Genomic DNA, 23,783 nt, shown 5'->3' on the forward strand with positions numbered 1-23,783 from the left:
GTATAATTCCACCATCACCTTTGGTCTTTCCATACCTCTCTTTGGGGTTGTTTGAACTATAGCAATTCTCAATTTTTGATATTGGAAGAGTCTGTCACTAATATGGGGTAGGGAGATCAAACTATCTGATGTTTTGGAGAGGCGGGACTAGGTTTCAGGACTTACCTGGATCAGAGACCCATCTAGAGGTTGTAGGTTTCTGGCAAGTTACTCTAGTGCCTGGAACCCTTGTGGAATCTTATAAATTGCTCTAGGTGTTCTTTAGGATTGGCTGGAATGGTTCTGGTTGGGGGTTGGTAGATTTTGATAGGTCGCAAGGTCTACATGAAGCTTGCGTAAGAGCAACCTCCAGAGTAGCCTTCGACTCTATTGGAACTCTCTCTGCCACTGATACTTTATCAGTTACATTTCTTTTCCCCCATTTGGTCAGGATGTGATTGTTGGTTCCACAGTGCCAGGTCTGGATTGATCCCGGGAGTCCTCTCCCACTTTGCCAGGGAGACTTTCACCCCTGGATGTCATGTTCCACGTGGGAGGAGGGCAATGATTTCGCTTGCAGAGTTGGGCTTAGAGAGACTGCAGCCACATTTCCTTGTGTTCCCATTCATTTTTTTCCATCTTTTTTGCCATACGCTGTTTTGAGTCTTTGAAGTCAGTTATCCTGTTCTCTATATCACCTATTCTTTATTCTGTCTTTTCAAATCTGGTGTTGTGTGCCTTAGTATGTTTTTTATTTGGTCAACAGAGTCTTTAATCTCTGTGATTTCTGCTATTTTCCTATTTATTCAAATTCCTCTTTGTGCTCTTCTACTGTCTTCTTGATCTCCTTTATGTCATTTGTTATCCTGCTTATTTTATTAAGTACAGTTGTATGAACATCTTTGATTAGTTGCTCCAACATCTGTGTCTCCTCAGGTGCTTTAATTTGGTCATTAGGCAGGGCTATATCTGTCTGCATTGTGATATGCTTAGTGGTCTTCTGCTGTCTTTGTTGCATGTAGATATCTTGATTGATTTACTTTGGGAGTTGATTTCATTCAGTAGTCTAAGGCCTTGTGTTTGTGGGATGGTTGTACAGCAGGGAGTGGGGCACGGGGTGGAGCGCTCAGTGCAGTGATTTGTTTCAGGGCAGGTATAGGCACAGGTTGGGGATGTTGCCCTGGTGCTTGTGAACCTGGGCACCCAGTGGCCATGGAGGATGTAGCTGTGTGGGTGCACTGGTCTGGGAGACAACCCTGCTGTGTGTTGGTCTAAGGCACAGGGCACTTTGTGTGCATGCGTAGAGCTGTGGCAGCAGGTCGACATTGCACCTTTGTGGATTGGGGGCAGATGTGATCCAGCTGTGCAGGTTGGCACTTTCTCAGAGCTGGGAAGTGAGGCTGAGGGCCTTGTGAATGCGCAGTTCTAGGACTGCTGTAAAGTGCAGTTCCCAGAGCTGAATAATGTGATTGTGGACCCATGTGCATGTGTGGGTCTAGGAGTGCCTTAACAGATGCGCTCACTCGGGGTATGGTGGGTGAAGCTGTGCAACACTGTGGGTGGGCATGGCAAGGGACTAGCCTAGGTGTGGAGGTTAGTGCCCGCAACCTTTATGCGCTGGCAACAGCCTGCAGGGAACAGGGGGAATGTAGTGCTCAGGAGGGGTGAAGGAGTGGTGGGTGGGGCTGCACTTGGGGTGAGGATGTGGGGCAGGTACGTGCACTGGGGTCTGGTGGGGTGGGGGTGCCTGGAGCATGGGGAAATGGGAGTGGATGAGGGGGTTCAGGTGCATGGGGTGTGGGGTGTTGCCAGTCACAGGGCTGCGCTGGTGAGGGTAGCACACCCAAGGAACATGGCCTCGCTTACTTCCTAGTCCCATGTACCTGTATGTGCACTCACACGGGCTCCGCGCCTCCATGCCAGGCTCCACCTTTTTGCCTCTCAGTTCCTTGGCCTCTGCAGTCAGTGCTGCCTCATGTGATGCAGAAGGCTCTCCCAGGTCAGCCACGCTCCCGAATTGCTGCCTCAGTCACCTTCCTGTCCCTTCTCTAACTTTTCTGTGGAGTAGGGCTAATCTCAAGCTGTTCTAGTCGGCCATCTTCCCGGAAGTCCAAATAATAGACTCTTAAACAACCAATGGGTCAAAGAAGAAATTGCTAGAGAAATCAGTAGCTATCAGGAGATGAATGAAAATGTTGTATTCTCATTACAACATATCAGAATTTATGGGATACAGCAAAGGCTGTGCTGACTGGGAAATTTCTTGGCCTAAATGCCCATATTAAAGAACAAGAAAGAACAAAAATCGAGGACTTACCTACTCCTCTGGAGGAACTTGAGAAAGAACAGCAGACTAATCCCAAAGCAAATAGAAGAACAGAAATGACAATATTAAAGCAGAGTTAAAAGAATGGGAGAACAAAAGAACAATAGAAAGAATCAATAAAGCCAAAAGTTGGTTCTTTGAGAAAATCAATGAAATTGATGGACCACTCACATGACTGACAAAGAAAAGAGAGAGGATGCAAATAAACAAAATCAGAATTGTGAAGGGGTGCGTGACTACAGACCCAAAAGAAACAAAAGAAATCATAAGAGGATACTTTGAGCAACTATATGCCAAGAAACTAGACCACTGAGATGAAATGGACAAATTCCTGGAAGCACACAAACAAGCTACACTGACTCAGGAAGAAATAGAAGATCTCAGCATACTACTCACACGTAAAGTGATTCAATCAGTCATCAAGAATCTTCCTACAAAGAAAAGCCCTGGACCAGATGGCTTCACAGGGGAATTTTATCAGACATTCCAGAAAGTACTAACACCAGTGCTGCTCAAATTTTTCGATGAAATTGAGGAAAAAGAAACATTATTACCTAACTCATTTTAGGAAACTAATATTTTGATACTGAAACCAGATAAAGAAGCTGTAAGAAAGGAAAACAACCAGCCAGTCTCCTTAATGAACATAAATGCAGCAATTCTCACGAAATATTAACAAATCGAATCCAGCAACACATTAAAAGAATTATGCACCATGACCAAGTGGGGTTTATACAGAATGCAAGGATGGTTCAATACAAGAAAATCTATTTATGTAATAAAGCACATGAACAAATTGAAAGGGAAAAAATCACATGATCACATCAATTGATGCATTTGACAAAATTCAACATCCTTTTCTGATAAAAACAGTTCAAAAGAGAGGAATCAAAGGTAACTTCCTCAATATGATAAACGGCATATACGAAAAACTGATAGCCAGCATTGTACTCAATGGAGAGAGACTGAAAACTTTCCCCCTAAGATCAAGAATGAGACAAAGATGTCCACTGTAACCATGGTTATTCAACATTGTAATAGTCGTTCTAGCCAGAACAATCAGGTAGGACAAAGAAATAAAAGGCTTCCAAACTGGAAAGGAAGAAGTAAAACTTTCATTATTTGCAGATGACATGACACTATACTTGGAAAATCCTGAGACATCTATAGCAAAGTTACCGAGTGTAATAAATATTCAGCAGGGTGGAGGGGTATAAACATAATGTGCAGGACTCAGTAACGTTTCCATATGCAAGCCATGAACTAACTGAGGAGTCAGTTGCGGAAAAAATTCCATTCAAAATAGCAACTAAGAGAATCAAGTACTTAGGATTGAACTTAACTAGGGACGTAGAGGACTTGTACACGGAAAACTACATAACACTGCTAAAAGAAATCAAAGGAGATTTAAATAAGTGGAAAGACATTCCCGGCTCAAGAATAGGAAAGTTAAATATAGTTAAGATTGTCCGTTCTACCCAAATTGATCTACATATTCAATGCAGTACCAATCAAAATTCCAGCAATCTATTTTGAAGACTTGGAAAAGCTAGTTAACCAAATTGATCTGGAAGGGAAAGAGACCCTGAATAGCTGAAAGCATCCTAAAAAAGAAGAACGAAGTGGGAGGATTGACACTCCATGACTTTAAAACTTATTATAAAGCCACAGTGGTTAAAACAGCATGATACTGGCACAAAGACAGAAGTATTCACCAGTGAAATTGACTCGAGAATGCAGAAATAGATCACCCAATCTGTGGTCAAATGATTTTTGACAAGACCCCCCCCCCCCTAAATTGGAGTTTGGCAAGTTATAATAGGGAGCAATATCTAACTGAAGCTTGCATAAGAGCAACCTCCACACTGCCAGGGACACTTTCACTCCTGGATCTTATGTTTCAAGTAGGGCGGAGGGCAGTGATTTCACTTGCAGAGTTGCGCTTAGAGAGAGTGAGCCCACATCTCTCAATGAAAGAGGTCCTCCTCTTAGGCATACCTATAGGTAGGCTAAGCTTCTCCACTACCTACATAAGCTTCACAAGCACAAGCCTCAAGATCAAGGGTTTGGCCTATTGATTTGGGTGTAAAGTTTGACACAGTATCAGGGGATTCCCTGATGGTAAGATTTAATAGTTGAGCTGAGACAAAATAGTCTGTTCAATAAATGGGCATGAGAAAACTGGAAATTAATAGCCAAAAGAATGAAAGAGGACCTTACCCTACACCCTATGCAAAAATTCACTCAAAGTGGATCAAACACCTAAATATAAGAACTAGCACCATAAAGCTTCTAGAAGGAAATGTAGGGAAACATTTTCCAGAACTGGTAATAGGAGGTAGCTTTGTAAACTTTACACCCAAAGCACAAGCAACAAAAGGAAAAACGGATAAATGGGAACTCCTCAAAATCAAATGTTTCTGGGACTTCCGGAGAAGATGGTGGCTTGGTAAAATGCGCGGGTCTTAGTTCCTCCTCCAGAAAGGCAACTGAAGAAACGGAAGCAGTGCGGGACAGCTCCCGGAGCCACGACAGAGACCAAAAAGACAGCGTACCCCATTCTGGAACGACTGAGCGGGCAGGGAGAATCCGCTGCGGTGAGATACCTGAGGGGCGCACGTTTTCCCGGCCGGGGCGGCTGGCGACTGGGGTCCCCCCCACTCACGTGGCTCCCCGGTCTGACTGGGAAAGTTGGATAGCGGGGCCCTCCCGCCACGCTTGGCGTCTCGGGCCAGCTGGGCAATTTGGACCGGCACTCCCCCAAGCCGCGGCGGCCGGCGACCCCCCCTCCACGCGCGGTTTCCCGGGCCGACTGCGAGATTCGGATTGGCAAGTTAAAGGAGCCACAGCATCTTTTACTGGTGGGACCCGCAGACAGACGAGCGCCACGAGCGCCACCTACTGAGCAGGAAAAGAAAAACAGAGCCCAGAGATTTCACAGAAAAACCTTTCAACCATCCGGGCCCCACACCCAGGGAAATCTGATCAAATGCCCAGACACCAGCAGAAAATAATGGATGATGCTCGGAAAACTGAAGATATGGCCCAGTCAAAGGAACAAACCAATAGTTCAAATGAGATACAGGAGCTGAGACAACTAATGCTGAATATACGAACAGAAATGGAAAAACTCTTCAAAAACCAAATCAGTAAATTGAGGGAGGACATGAGGAAGACATGGGCTGAACAAAAAGAAGAAATAGAAAATCTGAAAAAACAAATCACAGAACTTATGGGAGTGAAGGACAAAGAAGAAAAAATGGAAAAAACAATGGATACCTACAATGGTAGATCTAAAGAGACAGAAGCTACAATTAGTGAACTGGAGGAAGGAATATCTGAATTCCAAAAAGAAACAGAAACTATCGGGAAAAGAATGGAAAAACTTGAGCAGGGGATCAGGGAACTGAATGACAATATGAAGCGCACAAGTATACGTGTTGTGGGTGTCCCAGAAGGAGAAGAGAAGGGAAAAGGAGGAGAAAAACTAATGGAAGAAATTATCACTGAAAATTTCCCAACTCTTATGAAAGACCTAAATATACAGATCCAAGAAGGGCAGCGCACCCCAAAGAGAATAGACCCAAATAGGTGTTCTCCAAGACACTTACTAGTTAGAATGTCAGAGGTCAAAGAGAAAGAGAGGATCTTGAAAGCAGCGAGAGAGAAGCAATCCATCACATACAAGGGAAACCCAATAAGACTATGTGTAGATTTCTCAGCAGAAACCATGGAAGCTAGAAGACAGTGGGATGATATATTTAAATTACTAAAAGAGAAAAACTGCCAACCAAGACTTCTATATCCAGCAAAATTGTCCTTCAAAAATGAAGGAGAAATTAAAACATTTATAGACGAAAAGTCACTGAGAGAATTTGTGACCAAGAGACCAGCTCTGCAAGAAATACTAAAGGGAGCACTAGAGTCAGATACGAAAAGACAGAAGAGAGAGGTATGGAGTAAAGTGTAGAAAGAAGGAAAATCAGATATGATATATATAATACAAAAGCCAAAATGGTAGAGGAAAATATTATCCAAACAGTAATAACACTAAAAGTTAATGGACTGAATTTCCCAATCAAAAGACATAGAATGGCTGAATGGATTACGACCCAGCAATACCACTGCTAGGTATCTACTCAAAGGACTTAAGGGCAAAGACACAGACAGACATTTGCACACCAGTGTTTATAGCAGCATTATCTACAATTGCAAAGAGATGGAAACAGCCAAAATGTCCATCAACAGACAAGTGGCTAAACAAACTGTGGCGTATATCTACGATGGAATATTATGCAGCTTTAAGACAGACTAAACTTATGAAGCATGTAATAACATGGATGGACCTAGAGAACATTATGCTGAGTGAGTCTAGCCAAAAACTAAAGGACAAATACTGTATGGTCCCACTGATGTGAACTGACATTCAAGAATCAGCTTGGAATATATCATTGGTAACAGAGACCAGCAGGAGTTAGAAACAGGGTAAGATAATGGGTAATTAGAGCTGAAGGGATACAGACTGTGCAACAGGACTAGATGCAAAAACTCAAAAATGGACAGCACAATAATACCTAAGTGTAATGTAACTATGTTGGAACACTGAATGAAGCTGCACCTGAAATATAGTTTTTTGTCTGTTTGTATCTTTTGTTTTTGTTTTTTTTCTTTTTCCTTTATATATATATATATATTTTTTATTAGTATTATTATTTTAATTCTCTTCTCTATATTAACATTCTACATCTTTTTCTGCTGTTTTGCTAGTTCTTTTCCTAAATCGATGCAAATGTACTAAGAAATGATGATCATAATCTATGTGATGATACTAAGAATTACTGAGTGCATGTGTAGAATGGAATGATTTCTAAATGTTGTGTTAATTTCTTTTCTTTTTTTTGATTAATAAAAAAAAAAAATCACACACACACACACAAAATCAAATGTTTCTGCCACTTGAAAGCCTTTGCCAAAAAGGTGAAGCGGCAGCCAACTCGATGGGAGAAAATATTTGGAAATCATGTATCGCACAGGGTTTGATTTCCTGTATATACAAAGAAATCATACAAGTCTACAACAAAAAAACAATCAACCCAATTATAAAATGGGCTAAAGATATGAATAGGCATTTTTCTGAAGAGCAAATACAGATGGCTCAAAAACACATGAAGAGGTGTTGATTTTTATTGGGTATAAGGGAAATGCAGACCAAGGCTACAGTGAGGAGGCAGTGCAAGGATAGCTTGTTGGTTGAATTTTAGGCTGCCATGCCAGAGACCTGGATTCAAGTCATGGAGCCTGCACATCACCCTCCCCCCCTGAAAAAAAAAGGATTACAATGAGATACTACCTCACACTTATTAAACAAACAGGAAACTATAACTGTTGGAGAGGATATGGAGAAATTGGGACACGTATGCACTGCTGGTAGGAATGTATAATGGGGCAGCCGCTATGGAAGATAGTTTGGTGATTCCTTAGGAAACTAAATATCGAGTTGCGATATGACCCAGCAAGAGCTCTACTTGGTATAAACCCAGAAGAGCTGAAAGGGATGACACAAACAGACATTTGCATAGTGATATTCATAGCAGCATTATTCACAATTGCCGAAAGATGGAAACAAACCAAATGCCATTCAACAGACGAGTGAATTAACAAAATGTGATATATACATACAATGGAATGTTATGCAGCGATAAGATGAAATGATTTCCTAAAACACAGGAGAAGATGGATGAGCCTTGAGCGCATAATGTTATATGTAAGCTGGCATTTAGAGAGAAGAATGAAGAATGAAGCAGTCAGGTCAGGGTTAAAGTAATTCAGAACACAGGAGTAAGGAAGACGTTGTCTATATTTTAGAACCACACAAACTCTTTGAGATAAAAGGAAGAAAGGTTTATTTTGTCTGGAACCTAAATTTTCTCAAGCACACAGTCTACCTCAACCTATCTGTGTAGCTCATTTGAACAACTGAAATACAGGGAGCCCAGAATAAGAAAGAGGGCCTTTAATCCTGTATAGTTTAATGTAATGCCTGGATACATCCTGAAATATATTAAGCAGATAATCAAAAAGTATTTGCAAAGTCCCTTGAGGGATGGGAGAAAAAACATGGAACTATTAAACCTTACCGTCAGGGAATCCCCTGATACTGTCAAACTTTACACCCAAATCAATAGGCCAAACCCTTGATCTTGAGGCTTGTGCTTGTGAAGCTTATGTAGGTAGTGGAGAAGCTTAGCCTACCTATAGGTATGCCTAAGAGGAGGACCTCTTTCATTGAGAGATGTGGCCTCACTCGCTCTAAGCCCAACTCTGCAAGTGAAATCATTGCCCTCCGCCCTACTTGAAACATGAGATCCAGGAGTGAAAGTGTCCCTGGCAGTGTGGAGGTTGCTCTTATGCAAGCTTCAGTTAGATATTGCTCCGTATTATAACTTGCCAAACTCCAATCAAAAACCATTCCAGCCAATCCTAAAGAACCCCTAGGGCAATGTATAAGATTCTACAAAGTCTCCATGCATTAGAGTTTAAATTTCCAGAAACCTACAACCTCCAAATGGGTCCCTGGACCAGATAAGTCCTGAAACCTGGAGGGCCCAACTTCTCCAGAACATCTGTTACTTCCATCTCCCTACCATATTATTGACAGCCCCTTCCAACATGAAAAAGTTGTGCTGAATATCCATTCCTTTGCTTAATTGCTTCTTTTGTATTATCATTAACTTGATTTTTATGCATATTCCTTACCTCTGGGAAAGCAAGTTTAGAGAATTGGTTTCACGTTAACATTTTACCTCAAAGTTCTGAAATTTAAAAAAATGTCATTGTTCTTTCAATTTCTACATTTGTTGCATCTGGGCCAGAGAATGTGTTCTATAATTTAAGATATTTGGAATTAGACTGTCAGTATGTCCTGAAAAGATCATCATTCAAAAACAGATACTGATGTGCTATTCATTAGAATGCCTTCTCTTCTCTTGTTATTGGTGACGAGTTTACCTATAAGTCTGTTTTCTTACTCAGACTTATTAATTGCATCGTACAGATCTCCCCCTCCTTGGTGGGGGAGGGTATGGGGTGCCTGCGTGTGCAGGCGTATAGTTGATCTGTTTTGGTGTAGGAGATTGGTGTTGGAGTCTGCACATCCTTCCATGTCGCAGTCCAGGCACTCAGTTCCAGGGAGGGCAAAAGGTTCTTTCTTCTTCCTGTGGCAAGTCTCATTTAGTGTTGCCTTGGCAAAATCATGACAATTCATGTAATTGTCAATTCTTCACAGTTTTCTCTAAAAAACAGTGGGTTTTGTGTAATTAAAAGGTACATAGTCATGATTTTTCCAAAACAAAGACATTCTCTTTCAAAATAACAGATTCTCCAACTCTGGAAAAGTAAAAATCCATTAACTCTTAAATGCCTGTACTCTTATTTAAGATAAAACAACAGCAAAAAAATAAAATTCCCCTCAACAAACACCTTAGCATACAAGTAGTTTACAAATGTAATTTTTTCTTTTCCATTTTCCTTAGATGGACAAATTGTTTCTGAAATGGAGCTAGCTGAATTAGCTCAGATTCAACCATTAATGTTCAATTTTCCTGAGCAGTCATCCATCAAGACTTTCTTTGAGATGCTTGAGGAAAAAGTTGCAAACTATGAAATTCTCCAGGAGTTTATGGTAAATATTTAGATCTTGAGAAAACAATCTGTTTATCTATGTGGTTTCTTTTTCACATCATTTTTCTTTTGCTTTTCCCTCTTTTTAAATTGGGTACATTGATCTTTTTTAAAATACTCAATTTATTTTTTCAACTTTTTTGTTGTATAGTATATACATATATACAAAGAAAGAAAGAAAAAAGCAATAGTTTTCAAAGCACTTTTCAATGAGTAGTTACAGGACAGATCCCAGAGTTTGTCATGGGCTACCATACCATCCTGTTAGATTTTTCCTTCTAGCTGCTCCAGAATATACGAGGCTAGAAGGAATAATTTTTTTTTTTATCATCACAGTCGACTTTTTTTTCTTTTTTTGTGAAAAATAGCATATATAGAAAAAAAGCAATAAATTTCACAGCACCACCATTAGTTGTAGAACAGATTTCATAATTTGGTATGGATTACAATTCTACAATTTTAGCTTTTTACTTCTAGCTGCTCTAAGTAAGATACGGAGACTAAAAGAGATATGAATTTAATGGTTGAGCAGTCATATTCGTTTGTTAAACCCTACCTTCTCTGTATAACTCCACCAACATCTTTGATCTTTCTATCCCACTCTTTAGAGGTATTTGGGCTATAGCCATTCTAACTTTTTCGTGTTGGAAGGAGCTGTCAATAATATAGAGTAGGAGATGGAACTCGCTGATGTTCTAGAGAGTATGGGCCCTCTAATTTCAGGACTTACTGGTCCAGGAACCCATCTGGAGGTTGTAGGTTTCTGGAAAGTTACCCTAGTCCATGGAACCTTTGTAGAATCTTATGTATTGCCCTAGGTGTTCTTTAGGATTGGCTGGCATGGTTTTGGTTGGAGTTTGGCAGGTTATGATAGGTAGCAATGTCTGAAGTTTACTCAAGAGTGACCTCCAGAGTAGCCTGTCAACTCTATTGGAATTCTCTCAGCGACTGATACTTTATTAGTTACACTTTTTTCCCCCTTTTTGTCAGAATGGAATTGTTTATCCCATGGTGGCAAGGTTGGACTCTTCCCTGGGAGTCATCTCCCAAGCTGCCAGGGAGACTTTCACCCCTGGAGGTCAGATCCCACGGAGTGGGGAGGGCGATGATCTCACTTATAGAGTTGGGCTTAGAGGGTGTAAGGTGTTGGCATGTACTTTATTCACTATTCTACACTTTATTTTTTTCCCACATGAGATACAATTATGAAGTATATTATCAGCGCGTTGAGCTCTATCTTATTCATTTTAAGTATTACATGTAGGTGATTGAATGGGCATATACCTCAGTTTAACTAATCTCCTATGATAGACATTCAGGCTGTTGAGAACAGCACCCATCCCTCTCCACATACCTGCACATAAGTGAAAGGATTCTTTAGGACAAATTCTTATGGACTTTCCAGGCACAGGGGTAGATATTTTATATTTTGATATTGCCAAATTGCTCTTCAAAAAGGTACATCAATCTACAGATTCATAAAAATGATGAATCAGAGTATTTATTTTCTCACATCTCATTGGTATTTTGTACTATCAGATTTGTGGATTTTTGTTCATCTCTTAAATGATATATTATTTCTTATTGATGATCTAATTGGCATTTCTTTGAGAATGAAGAAATATCTTTCCACTTATTTTTTTTCTTTTTTTTTATTAATTAAAGAAGAAAAAGAAATTAACCCAACATTTAGAAATCGTTCCATTCTACATATGCAATCAGTAATTCTTAACATCATCACATAGATGCATGATCATCATTTCTTAGTACATTTGCATCGATTTAGGAAAAGAACTAGCAAAACAACAGAAAAAGATATAGAATGTTAAAATAGAGAAAAAAATAAAGATAATAATAATAGTAAAAAAAAAAAACCTATAGCTCAGATGCAGCTTCATTCAGTGTTTTAACATGATTACTTTACAATTAGGTAGTATTGTGCTGTCCATTTTTGAGTTTTTATATCTAGTCCTGTTGCACAGTCTGTATCCCTTCAGCTCCAATTACCCATTATCTTACCCTGTTTCTAACTCCTGCTGGACTCTGTTTCCAATGACATATTCCAAGTTTATTCTCGAATGTCGGTTCACATCAGTGGGACCATACAGTATTTGTCCTTTAGTTTTTGGCTAGAATCACTCAGCATAATGTTCTCTAGGTCCATCCATGTTATTACATGCTTCATAAGTTTATTCTGTCTTAAAGCTGCATAATATCCCATCGTATGTATATTCCACAGTTTGTTTAGCCACTCGTCTGTTGATGGACATTTTGGCTGTTTCCATCTCTTTGCAATTGTAAATAACACTGCTATAAACATTGGTGTGCAAATGTCCATTTGTGTCTTTGCCCTTAAGTCCTTTGAGTAGATACCTAGCAATGGTATTGCTGGGTCATATGGCAATTCTATATTCAGCTTTTTGAAGAACCGCCAAACTGCCTTCCACAGTGGTTGCACCATTTGACATTCCCACCAACAGTGGATAAGTGTGCCTAAGCTCCGCATCCTCTCCAGCACTTGTCATTTTTTGTTTTGTTGATAATGGCCATTCTGGTGGGTGTGAGATGATATTTCATTGTGGTTTTGATTTGTGTTTCTCTAATGGCCAGGGACATTGAGCATCTCTTCATGTGCCTTTTGGCCATTTGTATTTCCTCTTCTGGTAGGTGTCTGTTCAAGTAATTGGGTTGGCTGTCTTTTTGTTGTTGAGTTGAACAATCTCTTTATAAATTCTGGATACTAGACCTTTATCTGATATGTCATTTCCAAATATTATCTCCCATTGTGTAGGCTGTCTTTCTACTTTCTTGATGAAGTTCTTTGATGCACAAAAGTGTTTAATTTTGAGGAGCTCCCATTTATTTATTTCCGTCTTCAGTGCTCTTGCTTTAGGTTTAAGGTCCATAAAACCGCCTCCAATTGTAAGTTTCGTAAGATATCTCCCTACATTTTCCTCTAACTGTTTTATGGTCTTAGACCTAATGTTTAGATCTTTGATCCATTTTGAATTAACTTTTGTATAGGGTGTGAGATATGAGTCTTCTTTCATTCTTTTGCTTATGGATATCCAGTTCTCTAGGCACCATTTATTGAAGAGACTGTTCTGTCCCAGGTGAGTTGGCTTGACTGCCTTATCAAAGATCAAATGTCCATAGATGAGAGGGTCTATATCTGAGCACTCTATTCAATTCCATTGGTCGATATATCTATCTTTATGCCAATACCATGCTGTTTTGACCACTGTGGCTTCATAATATGCCTTAAAGTCAGGCAGCGCGAGACCTCCAGCTTCGTTTTTTTTCCTCAAGATGTTTTTAGCAATTCGGGGCACCCTGCCCTTCCAGATAAATTTGCTTACTGGTTTTTCTATTTCTGAAAAATAAGTTGTTGGGATTTTGATTGGTATTGCATTGAATCTGTAAATCAATTTAGGTAGGATTGACATCTTAACTATATTTAGTCTTCCAATCCATGAACATGGTATGCCCTTCCATCTATTTAGGTCTTCTGTGATTTCTTTTAACAGTTTTTTGTAGTTTTCTTTATATAGGTTTTTTGTCTCTTTAGTTAAATTTATTCCTTGGTATTTTATTCTTTTAGTTGCAATTGTAAATGGGATTCATTTCTTGATTTCCCCCTCAGCTTGTTCATTACTAGTGTATAGAAATGCTACAGATTTTTGAATGTTGATCTTGTAACCTGCTACCTTGCTGTACTCATTTATTAGCTCTAGTAGTTTTGTTGTGGATTTTTCCGGGTTTTCGACGTATAATATCATATCGTCTGAAAACAGTGATAGTTTTACTTCTTCCTTTCCAATTTTGATGCCTTGTATTTCTTTTTCTTGTCTAATTGCTTTGGCTAGAACCTCCAACACAGTGTTGAATATAGTGGTGATAATGGACATCCTTGTCTTGTTCCTGATCTCAGGGGGAAAGTTTTCAATTTTTCCCCATTGAGAATGATATTAGCTGTGGGTTTTTCATATATTCCCTCTATCATTTTAAGGAAGTTCCCTTGTATTCCTATCTTTTGAAGTGTTTTCAACAGGAAAGGATGTTGAATCTTGTCAAATGCCTTCTCTGCATCAATTGAGATGATCATGTGATTTTTCTGCTTTGATTTGTTGATATGGTGTATTACATTAATTGATTTTCTTATGTTGAACCATCCTTGCATACCTGGGATGAATCCTACTTGGTCATGATGTATAATTCTTTTAATGTGTTGTTGGATACGATTTGCTAGAATTTTATTGAGAATTTTTGCATCTATATTCATTAGAGAGATTGGTCTGTAGTTTTCTTTTTTTGTAATATCTTTGCCTGGTTTTGGTATGAGGGTGATGTTGGCTTCATAGAATGAATTAGGTAGTTTTCCCTCCACTTCGATTTTTTTGAGGAGTTTGAAGAGAGTTTGTACTAATTCTTTCTGGAATGTTTGATAGAATTCACATGTGAAGCCGTCTGGTCCTGGACTTTTCTTTTTAGGAAGCTTTTGAATGACTAATTCAATTTCTTTACTTGTGATTGGTTTGTTGAGGTCATCTGTTTCTTCTTGAGTCAAAGCTGGTTGTTCATGTCTTTCCAGGAACCCGTCCATTTCATCTAAATTGTTGTATTTATTAGCGTAAAGTTGTTCATAGTATCCTGTTGTTACCTCCGTTATTTCTGTGAGTTCAGTAGTTATGTCTCCTCTTCCGTTTCTGATCTTATTTATTTGCATCCTCTCTCTTCTTCTTTTTGTCAGTCTTGCTAAGGGCCCATCAATCTTATTGATTTTCTCATAGAACCAACTTCTGGTCTTATTGATTTTCTCTATTGTTTTCATGTTTTCAATTTCATTTATTTCTGCTCTAATCTTTGTTATTTCTTTCCTTTTGCTTGCTTTGGGATTAGTTTGCTGTTCTTTCTCCAGTTCTTCCAAGTGGACAGCTAATTCCTGCATTTTTGCCTTTTCTTCTTTTCTGATATAGGCATTTAGGGCAATAAATTTCCCTCTTAGCACTGCCTTTGCTGCGTCCCATAAGTTTTGATATGTTGTGTTTTCGTTTTCATTCGCCTCGAGGTATTTACTAATTTCTCTTACAATTTCTTCTTTGACCCATTCGTTGTTTAAGAGTGTGTTGTTGAGCCTCCATGTATTTGTGAATTTTCTGACACTCCGCCTATTATTGATTTCCAACTTCATTCCTTTATGATCCGAGAAAGTGTTGTGTATTACGATTTCAATCTTTTTAAATTTTTTAAGACTTGCTTTTTGACCCAGCATATGGTCTATCTTTGAGAATGATCCATGAGCACTTGAGAAAAAGGTGTATCCTGCTGTTGTGGGATGTAATGTCCTAGCAGACATTTATAGTAATATTCAGATTCTCTGTTTCTTTATTGATCCTCTGTCTAGATGTTCTGTCCATTGATGAGAGTGGTGAATTGAAGTCTCCAACTATTATGGTATATGTGTCTATTTCCCTTTTCAGTATTTGCAGTGTATTCCTCACGTATTTGGGGCGTTCCGGTTCGGTGCATAAATATTTATGATTATTGTGTCTTCTTATTTAATTGTTCCTTTTATTAGTAGATAGTGTCCTTCTTTGTCTCTTTTAACTGTTTTACATTTGAAGTCTAATTTGTTGGATATTAGTATAGTTACTCCTGCTCTTTTCTGGTTGTTATTTGCATGAAATATCTTTTCCCAACCTTTCGCTTTCAACCTATGTTTATCTTTGGGTCTAAGATGTGTTTCCTGTAGACAGCATATAGAAGGATCCTGTTTTTTAATCCATTCTGCCAGTCTATGTCTTTTGATTGGGGAATTCAGTCCATTAACATTTAGTGTTATTACTGTTTGGATAATATTTTCCTCTACCATTTTGGCTTTTGTATTATATACATCATATCTGACTTTCCTTCTTTCTACACTCTTCTCCATACCTCTCTCTTCTGTCTTTTTGTATCCGACTCTAGTGCTCCCTTTAGTATTTCTTGCAGAGCTGGTCTCTTGGTCACAAATTCTCTCAGTGACTTTTTGTCTGAGAATGTTTTAATTTCTCCCCCATTTTTGAAGGACAATTTTACTGGATATAGAAGTCTTGGTTGGCAGTTTTTCTCTTTTAGTAATTTAAATATATCATCCCACTGTCTTCTATCTTCCATGGTTTCTGTTGAGAAATCTACACATAGTCTTATTGGGTTTCCCTTGTATGTGATGGATTGTTTTTCTCTTGCTGCTTTCAAGATCCTCTCTTTCTCTTTGACCTCTGACATTCTAACTAGTAAGTGTCTTGGAGAACGCCTATTTGGGTCTATTCTCTTTGGGGTGCGCTGCACTTCTTGGATCTGTAATTTTAGGTCTTTCATAAGAGTTGGGAAATTTTCAGTGATAATTTCTTCCATTAGTTTTTCTCCTCCTTTTCCCTTCTCTTCTCCTTCTGGGACACCCACAACACGTATATTTGTGCGGTTCATATTGTCCTTGAGTTCCCTGATACCCTGTTCAAATTTTTCCATTCTTTTCCCAATAGTTTCTGTTTCTTTTTGGAATTCAGATGTTCCATCCTCCAAATCACTAATTCTATGTTCTGTCTCTTTAAATCTATCATTGTAGGTATCCATTGTTTTTTCCATCTATTCTACTTTATCCTTCACTTCTATAAGTTCTGTGATTTTTTTTTCAGTTTTTCTATTTCTTCTTTTTGTTCAGCCCATGTCTTCTTCATGTCCTCCCTCAATTTATCGATTTCGTTTTTGAAGAGTTTTTCCATTTCTGTTCGTATATTCAGCATTCGTTGTCTCAGCTCCTGTATCTCATTTGAACTATTGGTTTGTTCCTTTGACTGGGCCATATGTTCAATTTTCTGAGCGTGATCCGTTATCTTCTGCTGGCGTCTGGGCATTTAGTCCGATTTCCCTGGGTGTTGGACCCAACAGGTTGAAAGATTTTTCTCTGAAATGTCTGGGTTCTGTTTTTCTTATCCTGCCCCGTAGGTGGTGCTCGTGTCACATGTTTGTCTACGGGTTCCACCAGTAGAAGGTGCTGTGGGTCCTTTAACTTTGGAAATCTCTCGCCGTGGGGGAGGTTCGCCAGCCGTAGCGGCTTGCTTGGAAGAGTGCCAGCCGGCCCGGAGGTCTGAACGCGGGGAGGGTCGCAGGCCGCCGCAGCCCGGGAGAGCGCCCGTCCGAATTTCCTAGGTGGCCCGGGGCACCAAGCGTGGCGGGAGGGCGCCAGCCGCCGCGGCCCGGGAGGGTGCACCGTTACCAGCCAGACCGGGGAGTCACGTGTTTGGAAGGGACTCCGGTCACCGTTCTCCGCGGCCTGGGGATTTCCGCTCTAATTCTCTCAGTTGGTCCGGGGGGCCTCGCGTGGTGCGGGCGCCAGCCGCCGCGGCTCGAGGGGACCGCCTGCCCAATTCTGCCAGCTGGCCCGGGAAGGAGGAGGGGAGGGACTCCTGCCGCTTGCCGCCCCACCCGGGGAAGCCCGCACCCCTCGGCGATCTCACTGCAGCGGGTTCTCCCAGCCAGTCAGCCATTCCAGGATGGGGTAAGCTGTCTTTTTGATCTCTGTCGTGGCTCCGGGAACTGTTCTGTATCGTTTCTACTCCCCTAGTAGCTGTTCTGGAGGAGGAAAGGTGAGGGTGGCAAGGCTGTCGAGGACGGTGGCGGAGGAGCCGGTGAAGGCGGAAGAGGGCACGGTGGTGGTTGGAGAGCTACTGGAGTAGGAGGAGAAAGGGAAGGATAAGATGGCGGATGGAGTGCCGCCAGCGGAGAAGGGGGAAGAGGAGGCCTAGATGGCGGCGGGAGCACCGGCGGAGAAGGGGGAAGAGGAGGGCTGTGTATCTATTTTTAATAGACTTTATTTTGTAGAGCAGTTTTAGGTTTACAGAAAAATTGTACAGAGAGGAGAGTTCCCATATACTCCCTCTCCCAACCCCCTCCCCGACATAGTTTTCTCCTGTTAATATTTTACATTTATGTGGTATATTTGTTACAACTGATGAACCAATATTGAAACATTATTTTTAACTGAAGTCTGTAGTTTACATTCCTATTTACTCTGTGTTGTACAGTTCTATGGGTTTTTACAAATGCATTGTAGCATATTTATGGTATTACGTTATCATACAGAATGGCTTTTCTTCCCTAAACCTGCTCTGGGTTCCACCTAGTCATCCCTTGTCACTTCCCCTGAACTCCTGACAACACAACTGATCTTTTTACTGTCTCTCTTTTTGAGTTTATCATCATTGTGTTTTAAGAGTTCTTTGTAGATTTTATATGCAAATCCATGATCAGATATGTGTTTGGCAAATATTTTCTCTCAGTAGTGTCTTTTACAGAGCAGATATTTTTAATGTTAATGAAATCCAACTTATCATTGTTTTATTTCATAGACTGTGGTTTTGGTATTATATCTGAAAAATAATTGCCAAACCCACAGTGACCTGATTTCCCCATGTTGTTTTCCAGAACTTTTATAATTTTGCATTTTACATTTAGGTCTGTGATAAATATTGAGCTAATACTTTGTGAAAGATGTAAGGTTTGTGTCTAGGTTCGTTTTTTGCATGCGGAGGTACAATTGTCCCAGCACCATTAGTTGAAAAGACTCTTTTCTCCGTGGATTTGCCTTTGTTCCTTAATCAAAGATCACTTGAATGTGTTATGTAGGTCTATCTCTTCTTTCTCCAGTGTCACACTGTCTAGATCACTTTGTCATATTATAATAAGTGCTTAATTCAGGTAGTGCCAGTCCTTCGACTTTGTTCTCTGAGCTCCTGGACCTTTGGTTTGTTGTCAGAACTTTTAGAAAATTCTCAGCCATTATTACTTCAAATATTTCTTTATTTCCTTTATCTCTTCTCCTTTGGTATTCCAGTTATGGGTATGTTATACATTTTGACATTGCCCTACAGTTTAGGATCTTTTCTTTTATTCTTTCCTTCTTTTATACTTTATCTCTTTGCTTTTCAGTTTTGGGAGTTTCTAGCAATACAAATTCAAGGTCACTGATTCTTTCCTCAGCCATGTCCAGTCTTAGTAATGAACCCATCAAAGAGTTCTTTCATTTCTCAGTGTGTGCGGTTTTTTTTAAATTTCTGTCATTTCCTTTTGGTTCTTTCTTAGAGTTCCCATCTCTCTGTTTACATTACTTCATTTCTTTATACCTGGAACATCATGTGTTCTTATATGCTATTCCATTTTTCTATTAGTGCCTTTTACATATTAATCATAGTTACTTTAGATTCCTAGTTTGATAATTCCAAAATCTCTGCCATGCCTGAGGCTAATTGCCATGTCTCTTCCGACTATGTTTTATGCTTTTTATTATGCCTTAGAATTTTCTCTTGAAAGCTGGACATGATGTATCAGGTAAAAGGAACTGAAGTAAATTGGCTTTTAACATAAGGCTTTATGTTTATCTGGCTAGGAGTTAGCCTGTTTCTGTTTACTTCATCTGTTGGGTGTCAGGGGCTACAATATGTTCTTGTGTCCTTGTTTTTATGTCACTGATTCTATTTGGGTTCCCTAGAGAATTCTTAAATAATATGAGATCCTTGCAATTCTGTTAGCTGTAATCCCCTGTTTCATCATATGTAGCAGCCTTGCTGAATGTGGTAAGTGGTAGAGGAGGGGAAGCATTCTATAATTCTATGATTAGGTCTCAGAAGGTCACTGAGCCTGTTTCCCTGAGCTTTGACCTTAGGTGATCCAGGAAGGCTAGATGGAGCTGAAGGTATGCCTCTTCCCCCATCTCAGTTAGGGCTTTAGAAAAACTCATGTTGGTGAGGCCCTGGTACAATAGTCTCTCTGGAGGGCAGGCCATACTTAAAGAAAACAAAATGCTTCTTTTTTTCTCCTCCTGTTGAAAGCATTTGGAAACTTTTCTTTCATCTTCAGGGTGAATACATGGTGGGGCTTCTGGAGGTAAAACACCTGAAAGACTCAGAGTCCCTTTAATGCTAAGCCTCCGGACGGGGCTCTCTATCTCTCAAGATAGCCCACACTTAAACTCCATCAATTAATCATTCCCCCTTTAAGTGTCCCTACCTCCAGTGGCCATTTCTGCTTCTGATAAACTGTGATTCTCTGTATCCGTCAGTCTCTCCAGTTTTCAGGATGGTGTTTTGCTTGTGATCTCAGTTCTCTGAAGATCAAAGAAGAGTTGTTGATTTTCAGTCTTTCATCTTTTTGCTTGTCGTGGGGATAGGAGTGATGACTTCAAGCCTTAAACTGAAAATCCCAAACTATATTTTCATTATTTATTATCCTGCTTCTTAGATAGAAGATACCTCACTAGACTTTATTGTCATAAAATTAGAATGATTCCCAGTGATTGTCATTATTGAGTCAATACCTTCATTTTTAATTGGGTCATCAAGATCTAGAATAGCTTTATGATTATAAAAGTAATGAGTGTCTTCCACGGTTGGTTGAAATAATTTGCTCTGGCATCTTTTGGAAGCAGAGTGTGGAGACCTGCATGGATGGATACTTCTGAAATGAGGCACTGAACAACTATTAGACATTTTGACATGTAATATCAACATTTGGGTGCCCTCCAAAAGGTCAAAGCTCTCAATTATATAATTCCCATCCCTACATGTGCAGTTACCCCTCTAGGATACTGAAGGCAACAGATCTTTAAAATGAAACTCTCAGGATTGTGGGAAACTTGTTTTAGGATACAGGAAACTCTTAATATTTGATCTAGCTTGAATTCTATTCTGTGTGGAAAAATAGTGAAAACTAAAGAGATGTAAAGATATTAAAGGCAAATAAGAAAATATAAAAGCAAAAACTAAGAGAAAACATGTAAAATGTTTTCCTTTTCTCTTAAAAGAAAATAGACTGTAATTCATCCAAGTTCTGTTTTAAGGCCCACTGGTAATACCCACCATATAACACAATGTAATTCCATCTGAAAATCAGTATAGAATTCCTTGATTTCTTCTCCATTTCTTGAAATTATATAAAGTACTGAAGACTCAGTCAAGAAAGCCATTGAAATAATTCATTTGGTTCCCGCTTTGTATATGCTTTCCATTATGCACAAATTTTAGTTACCATGTTTAGTTAAATAATACAGTCTTTCAGAAACATAATTTCAAATTTCAGTTATGATGTAGTAACCATGAGTATTTCGTGAACTACCAGCTTCACCACTAGCTCTTCAGTTCGCACGTTGCTTTGTAAGTTTAGATGTACTTCAGGATCAGTGGCCCCAAGCACATTGCCTCTTTCAGCGTCTGTTTGTGACTGGTTGCTGAGCGTCTGTTATTTGGCTCGTGCACAGACAGAAAGTGCACAGCTGCATTGCCTCCTTATTTTCCGGTCCAAATGGCGCATGCATAAATAGTCACAAGAGGGAATTGGCCAACAAAAATGAAAGCACAAAGCAAAGAATTGGAGAGTGGTAAACCTAGGAGTGAAATCTGAATTGAATATAAATGGATTATAGAGGAAATAGCTGACCATGGAGATGTTGACAAGTGCCACCATTCAAGAGATTCTAGATTTGTAATCAGATGAAATTTGTGAAGGTGAATTTAACAGCATAAATGAGACAAGTGGTTGTTATCAAAGGATGACAGTGTCCCAGAGAAAGTGATGCCACCAAAAAATTGACACGAAAAGAAATCTAAGAGATATTTCATAACATTGAAAGCATAAAGGATAAAGTGTTGAAAACAGGTCCAAATTTAGAAGGGAACATGGCAGTTTTCCAAGGCATAGCAAAGATATCTGCACCATATTATATGTTTATGCAACAGAAAGAAGAGGCAAACACTGTTCAAACTAGTTTTGATAAGTTTCCACCAAATAAAACAATTTAATTCTCAATATTTCTAGCATTTTAAATTTGAGCTTTCTAAATAAATACTAGTTTTGCTTTTCTAAATTTCCCTAAATATTTGTAGCCAGCAGTATGGGAGTTTTTTGTTTGTTTGTTTGTTTTTTTAACATGGTCAGGCACCGGGAATTGAACCCTGGTCCTCTGGCATGGCAGGCGAGCATTCTTGCCTGCTGAGCCACCGTGGCCTGCCCAGTATGGGAGTTTTTAATGTTACAGAAATTTCCATTGAAAACAAATTCTAAAGGTCATGGAATAACTGTAATTTTTCCTATTGTTTATTAAGACCTCTGTTCTAGTTTGCTAGCTGCTAGAATGTAACATACCAGAAAATGAATGGTGTAGGAGCCAAGGGTTAAAACAAGACCTGCAGAATTTGTTGGGAGCAGCTGGCCTCAGGGTGGCGGTAGTAAACTGTGGAGATTGTTATGTAGAGCAGTCTGGGAGGAAGAGAATGTTTACCCCAAATGATTATGTTAAGTATGAAGGAAGAGAGCACTGAAAGATAAGCTCTCTGGTCCCTCAAGAAATGCATGCATGCCTTTTGTCACCCTGCAGTATATAAGCAGGATCTGGATAAGAACAAAGTTGTCTGTTGTTTGTTAAAGTTAAGCTTCAGACCCCCCTGAACCCGTCTGTCTCTTTCTTTCTCGTCATTCCTTAATATCCTTCGAGCTCCGTTTCATAGGAAGCAACAGAATGGCTTTTAAAGAGGAGAATTTGTTAAGTTGCTGTTTACAGTTTTAAAGCTGTGAAAATGTCTCAGTTAGAGCAGGTTATAACAGTGCCCAAATTAAGGCACCAACAAGCATTACCTTCACTCAAGAAAGACCAGCGATGTTCAGGGTTCCCTGTCTCAACTGGAAAGGCACCTGGCAAACATGGTGACCTCTGTTGGCTTTCTCTCCAGGCTTCCATCGCATGACACTCCCCCAGGGATGTTTTCCTTCTCCATCTGCAAAGGCCTCCAGCTGAGTGGGCTCTCATAGTTCTCGTGGCTCTGTCCTGGCTCTCCCGTCACTCACGCTTTCTCCAAAATGCTTCCTCTTTTAAAGGATTCCAATAAACTCATCAGGACACATCTGGAATGGGTGGAGTTACATCTCCCTCCAATTAAATGTTAATACCCACAATTGGGTGAGTCACAGCTCCATGGAGATAATAATCAACTTTCCAGCCTATAGTACTGAATAGGGGTTAAAAGAAATGGCTGCCTTCACGTGATGGGATCAGGATGAAAACATGGCTTTTCCAGGGCACATAATCCTTTTAAACTAACACAGCTTCTTTACATGATTTCAGTTTGCGCGGTCATTTTTATGGTCCAGCACTGGTATGCAAACAAGGATAGCCTGTATTAGGTAGTCCATGGATTTTCAAGTATAAAAATATAAAAGGTATAAATACAATATTTTGGATTTCTATAACATTTTAAAATTACAAAGGATTTCCCAGTGCGTTATATAATCTTACACAATCTTCGTAAAATTCCCCTAAAGTAGACTAGTCAGATATTATTATTCCCATTTCAAACATATGGGAATAAGCTCAGGGGTTAAAAGGCATTTTAAAAGTTAATATAGCAAAATGAATTTTAAAAGTATTTGTATAGGGCCTGTACTACATATCAGCTTCTCTGACTCGTGGCTAATGTATTTTATGTTATTTATCTGTGGGTCAGGGTTTATCAAAAACTAATAAGAGTAATGTTTTTGACTTCTATTAGTTTTTACTTTTCGTGGCATGTGTTCTACTCTGCTAGCTGCCAGAATGCAATATATCAGAAGCAGAAAAGCTTTACAAGGGGGAATTTAATAAGTTGCTAGTTTACAGTTCTAAGGCTGAGATAATGTCCCAATTAAAGCAAGTCTATAGGAATTTCCAAAGCCATCCATGGAAAATTACTCTTGGGTCAAAGCTGATGAAGTTCAGGGTCTCTCTCTGAAG

At 39.6% G+C, this 23,783-nt stretch overlaps 1 protein-coding gene across 8 annotated transcripts in view; it reads left to right on the forward strand.

Annotated features, from left to right (window-relative positions):
• LOC143653504 (zinc finger protein 37A-like) overlaps nt 1-23,783 on the forward strand; it is a 79,288-nt gene that overhangs the window by 41,327 nt on the left and 14,178 nt on the right. For 3 of the 8 annotated variants that reach the window (XM_077124551.1, XM_077124544.1, XM_077124548.1), the window contains one exon: nt 9,838-9,986. The exons of the other annotated variants lie outside the window; for them this stretch is intronic. The gene's annotated coding sequence lies outside the window, so the exon portion shown is untranslated. The remainder of the gene's footprint in view (nt 1-9,837; nt 9,987-23,783) is intronic. 8 annotated transcript variants of the gene reach the window in all.

This window comes from Tamandua tetradactyla, chromosome 13, assembly GCF_023851605.1.
Source record: "Tamandua tetradactyla isolate mTamTet1 chromosome 13, mTamTet1.pri, whole genome shotgun sequence".
NCBI lineage: Eukaryota > Metazoa > Chordata > Mammalia > Pilosa > Myrmecophagidae > Tamandua > Tamandua tetradactyla.